We start from the raw sequence: 6000 nt of genomic DNA, 5'->3' as shown, positions 1-6000 counted from the left end.
TGTATAACATAAATTCAAATTTTTGTATAAAAAATGTAAAATTTTAATTAAAATTACACTCATAAAGTATTAAAGTTACATTCATACACTAAAGTTACACTCATAAAATACTGAAGTTACACTAAATAAATGAGTGGCTAAGATTAGGACTTAGGGACTCAACCAAAATTGTGGACTTATAAGAACTAGTCTCTCTCTCTCTCTCTCTCTCTCTCTCTCTCTCTCTCTCTCTCTCTCTCTCTCTCTATATATATATATATATATATATATATATATATATATATATATATATATATATATATATATATATATATATATATATATATATATATATATATAAGGGTTCTCATAAGGCCCTTACATCTTATGAGTCCCTAACTTATAAGGACCTTAGGATGAAAGGGATAGAGGGATAAGATTACATCTTGATGGAGGGCCACAAATCTTCCTCCCTAATCTCCCTTATTAATCCTGTATAACTCCTTCCTAATCTGTATAACTCCTTCCTCATTCTAATTCTCCCAACTCACTCACTCATTATTCATTCTCTCACACTTTTCTCATCCCTCTTTCTCTCTCATTTTCCTCTCATTCTCTCAAAACAAAAAAAACCCAAATAAAAACAAACTAAAAAAACCAAAACAAAAACCAAAAACCAAAAAAATAAACACAAATCCTCCACCAGCCGTCATCCTTCTCGGTGACCACGCCCACCACCGCGACAACCATCGACGCACAACCTTTCTTCTTCCTCCACCGTAATCCACGCTGTCACCACCTTCCACTTTATTTTTTGTTAAGAAAACCTCAGATCCACCAACACCAACACCAACTCCTCAAAATTACGAGATCTCAAGCCACTGCCACCCCATGCTGCCGCGTCTCACGCCGTCACCGCCTCTGAAGCATGTCGTTACAGTCATCGGAATTTTATAAGGGTTGCAATTATATGATTGTTTTCTCGAAAATACTTGTCTTTTTTAAAACATCTGACATTTTGATTAAAAAAACAAAATAAAGCATAAAAAAAAATCAAATCTCGTCTTTGGTTGGTGTGTCATTGCACATGAAATTTTCTTTTGAAGTGTGAAACTTGAGGAGTGCTTATGTGTTTATCATTTGTTCATGGTGTTTATTATATGTGTGTATCAAATATCGTTTCATAGCACAAAACAGAATAACGCATCACATGTATTTATGGTGTTCAAAATATCATGATGTGGTCTTGTTTTGTTTAGCGATTTTGTTTTTATTAAAGTTACTCATCTCATAAAAAACCGTATTTTTATGTATTTTTTTCAGATTCCTAATATGTATAACCTCTAAAGTTATGTACATTATATAAATTGAAGTTACACAAATTTTGGACTAAAGTTATACATCTTGTCTATTAAAGTTATACATTGCGTGCATTAAAGTTATACAGACGATATATAAATTTTTCAAATTTAAGTATTTAAATTTTTAGATCTGGCGTTTTTTATTTCAATTATTGTTATTGTATTGTATTTCATTGTTAATTTTTTTTTGATGAATCATGATTTTGTTATTTGTTTTTTTTTTGTTATTGTTATTTGGTTTTTTTATATTTGGTTTTTTTGTTAGATTTACGGGTTTTTTTGTTAGATTATCGGGTTTTTGTTATTATGGGTTTTTTTGTTTTTGTTATTATGGTTTTTTTTGTTATTGTTATTTGTTTTTTTTTTATTATTATTATTAGTTGTCAGATCTAGTTTATTATATGTGTTTATCAGAGCTTGAGGAGTACGGTTTGTTATTTAATTTTTTCAGATTTAATGTTTGTTGATTAATTACGATTTTTCATATTTATTTGGTTTTTATAAAATTTATACTATTTACGACTAAAGTTATACACTTAAAACATTAAAGTTATACTATTTACGACTAAAGTTATGCACTTTAAACATTAAAGTTATACTATTTACGGCTAAATTTATACCCTTAAATCATTAAAGTTACACTATTTACAAATAAAGTTATACCCTTCAAACATTAAAGTTATACTATTTACGACAAAAGTTATAATCTTCAAAAATTAAATTTATACAATTTTGTTATGTGTTGTTATTTACTTATTTTATATTTTTTTTATTTCAAATATGTCTTATATTACATTTTGATATTTAGATAATGGCTTTTTTTTTCAGATCTATTATTGTTGGTTTAAAGTTAGTATTGGTGGTTTTTAGGATTTCGGTTATATATTGGACTAAAGTTGTATAACTTTAGTTAATTTACGACACATACTATTTACGATAAAAATTAACTAAAGTTATACAAAAATTGACTAAGGTTATACAAATATGGACTAAAGTTATACAAATATAGACTAAGTTATACAAAAATGAACTAAAGTTATACAAAAATAGACTAAAGTTATACAAATATGGACTAAAGTTATACAAAAATTGGACTAAAGTTATACAAATATAGACTAAAGTTATACAAATATGGACTAAAGTTATACAAAAATGAACTAAAGTTATACAAAAATAGACTAAAGTTATACAAATATGGACTAAAGTTATACAAATATGGACTAAAGTTATACAAAAATTGGACTAAAGTTATACAAAAAATTGACTAAAGTTATACAAAAATTACACACATTCCTACTGGAGTTAAACATTCATTGAGTAGAAGTTACTCATATCGTTACTAGAGTTATACATTTACTGAGTATACATTTACTGAGTGGAGTTATACGTTTAGTCCTTATTTGTATAACTTTAGTCCATATTTGTATAACTTTGGTCCATTTTTGTATAACTTTAGTCCTTATTTGTATAACTTTAGTCCTTATTTGTATAACTTTAGTCCGTTTTTGTATAACTTTGGTCCTTATTTGTATAACTTTAGGCCATTTTTGTATAACTTTAGTCCACTTTTGTATAACTTTAGTGTTTCTTTAGTCCTTCTTTGTATAACTTTAGTCCATATTTGTATAACTTTAGTCAATTCTTGTATAACTTTAGTCTTTATTTGTATAACTTTAGTCCATATTTGTATAACTTTGATCAATTCTTGTATAACTTTAGTCCTTATTTGTATAACTTTAGTCCATATTTGTATAACTTTAGTCAATTTTTGTATAACTTTAGACCTTATTTGTATAACTTTTGTCCATAACTGTGTATACTTTAGTCATTATATCATTTTTATATAAAAATGTGAAATATAAGATTAAAAATCAACAAAATATAAGAATTTTTATATAGTTAAGATTAAAATAACAAATTTTATGAAAAATATTTTAGTAGATTTTAGATGAAAAAAAGTATATCACCAAAATCTGGAAAAAAAAAAAAAAAAAAAGTGACGAAAAAAACCGAGACGCAAAATCTGGAAAAAAAAAAAAGAATTTACCGACGGCGGTGGTGGAGGTTGGTGGTGGGTGGCGGTGGAGGTGGGCGGTGGGTGGTGTCGGGTGGGATAGTGGTGGGTGGTGGTGAATGAGGAAGACATGAATGAATGATTTATTTAGGTTTTTTGATTTATTTGGATTTTTTGGGTTTTTTGATTTATTTGGAGTTTTTGGGTTTTATTTATTTATTTGGATTTTTGGGTTTTTTTATTTATTTGGGTTTTTTTTTAGAGTTTGAGTTAAGAGAGAAATGAAATGTGTAAGATGAGAGAGAAATGGATGAGTGGAAAACAAATTAAAAAGTAAATTAGTGATTAATTATAGTGGATTAGTGAAGGAGGAGAGAGATGGTGAGATTAGCTATTAAACACACTTTTTTGGGGTTGATCTTGGCCATCCATTTTCACCATCCAATGGCCCTTAATAGAATTTATGGACTCAATATATATATATATATATATATATATATATATATAGAGAGAGAGAGAGAGAGAGAGAGAGAGAGAGAGAGAGAAGGGTTCTAGTAAGGCCCTCATATCATATGAGTCTCTAAGTCTTTATAAGGGCCTTTGGATGGAAGGGATGGAGGGATGAGATTACATCTCATTGAAGGGTCACAAATCTCCCTCCCTAATCTCCCTCCCTAATCCTTGTATAACTCCTTCTAATCTTGTATAACTCCTTCCTCATTCTAATTTCCCTACTCACTTCCTCATTATTCATTCTCTCACACTTCTCTCATCCCCTCATTCTCTCCCATTCTCTCAAAAAAAAACCTAACCAAAATAAACTAAAACAAAAAAAAAACCAAAAAAAAAACAACTTCAAGACAACACCACCCTTCCACCACCCTTCCACCACCACGAACAACCCCACAACCCACGAACAACCCCACAACCGGCCTTCCCCTCGCCACCACCAAACCCGCCTGCCACCATACTCGGCTACCACCAAACCCGGCCTTCCCCTCGCCACCACCAAACCCGCCTACCACCAAACCCGCCTTCTACCACCACGAACCACCCCACAACCCACGAACAACGCCGACCACCATACTCGGCTCCTCTTGCCGCCCCCGGCCAACCCGACGCTGCCTCTCCCTTCTCCTTTCTATTTTTTGTTTGTCAAATATGAGCATGAGGAATGGTTGTTGTTGGTTGTGGTGGTTCGTGTGTGTGGTTGTTGTTGGTGATGTTGGGTTTATTCATTTTTTTTTGTTTTTTTTTTTTCAGATTTGTGTGGCTAAGGTTGTTGGTTTTTTTGTGTTTTTGTGTTCTCTGTTTTGTGTTTTCCAATCAGTGTTTGTTTTTTTTATTTTTTTTGTTTTTGTTTTGTTTATTGTTTTTTATTATTGTTATTTGGTATTTGGTTATTTGGTTTTATTATTGTTATTTGGTTTTTTGTTATTCTTATTGTTATTGTTATTTGGTTTTTTATTATTGTTATTTGGTTTTTGTCATTGTTATGTGGTTTTTTATTGTAGATCTAGTTTTGGTTAGTTTTACGGTTTTTCTTCTTTTTAATTTTCAAGTCTATATAGGAAATTAATTTTTTTTTTTTAAGTTTCATATTTTGGGCTAAAGTTATACAATAATCAAAATAGAGTTATACTGTTAATGTCTAAAGTTATACATTGTATAAATTGAAGTTACACAAATTTTGGACTAAAGTTATACATCTTGTCTATTAAAGTTATACACTGCGTGCATTAAAGTTATACACACGGTATATAAATTTTATACACTTCAGTTACCAAATTTTATTTCAATTATTGTAGATCTACCACTTTGCTTCCGTTTTTTTATTTTGGTTTTCGTTTTTTATTTTTTTAGATTTCGTTTCTTTTTTTTGTTATTTCAGATTTCGTACAACTTCAGTGGTCATTGTGTACAACTTCAATGCCCTTATGTGCAACTTCAGTGATCATTGTTATTTGTTTTTTTCTTAGATTTACGGGTTTTTTTTTGTTAGATTAACGTTTTTTTGTTATTATGGTGGACTATTTACGACTAAAGTTATACCTTTTTAACATTAAAGTGTAAAGTTATACAAATATGGACTAAAGTTATACCCTTTAAACTTTAAAGTTATACAAATATGGACTAAAGTTATTCAAATATGGACTAAAGTTATACTCCCTCCGTACCACACCAATGGTAACATTGACTTTTTCACATTTGTCGAGACACGTTTTGCAACGTAAATATCTTTTGTTACGCATTATTAAAAATTGATATTCTTATAGCATTCATGACGATAAATCAAACAAGATCTCACATGACTATATTTTGTCTTATATATTAAGAATAATATCGAAGATTCCCTACGACCATGAATAGTGGCAAAACGGTCAATGTTATCATTGGTCTGGTATGGAGGGAGTACAAAAAATTGGACTAAAGTTACAAAAAATTATATAAATTCCAACTAATTTATCGAAAATGACTAAAAGTTATACAAAAAAAGACTAAAGTTATACAAAAATGGACTAAAGTTATACAAAAACAGACTAAAGTTATACAAATATGGACTAAATTTATACAAACAGTACTTATATCAATTCAAATTTGGACTAAAGTTATACAAAAAATTGGACTAAAGTTATACAAATATGG

This window comes from Silene latifolia, chromosome Y (assembly GCF_048544455.1).
Source record: "Silene latifolia isolate original U9 population chromosome Y, ASM4854445v1, whole genome shotgun sequence".
In the NCBI taxonomy this organism is placed as follows: Eukaryota; Viridiplantae; Streptophyta; class Magnoliopsida; order Caryophyllales; family Caryophyllaceae; genus Silene; species Silene latifolia.
The sequence above is the reverse complement of the archived record's forward strand: the minus strand, read 5'-3'. Positions refer to the sequence as shown.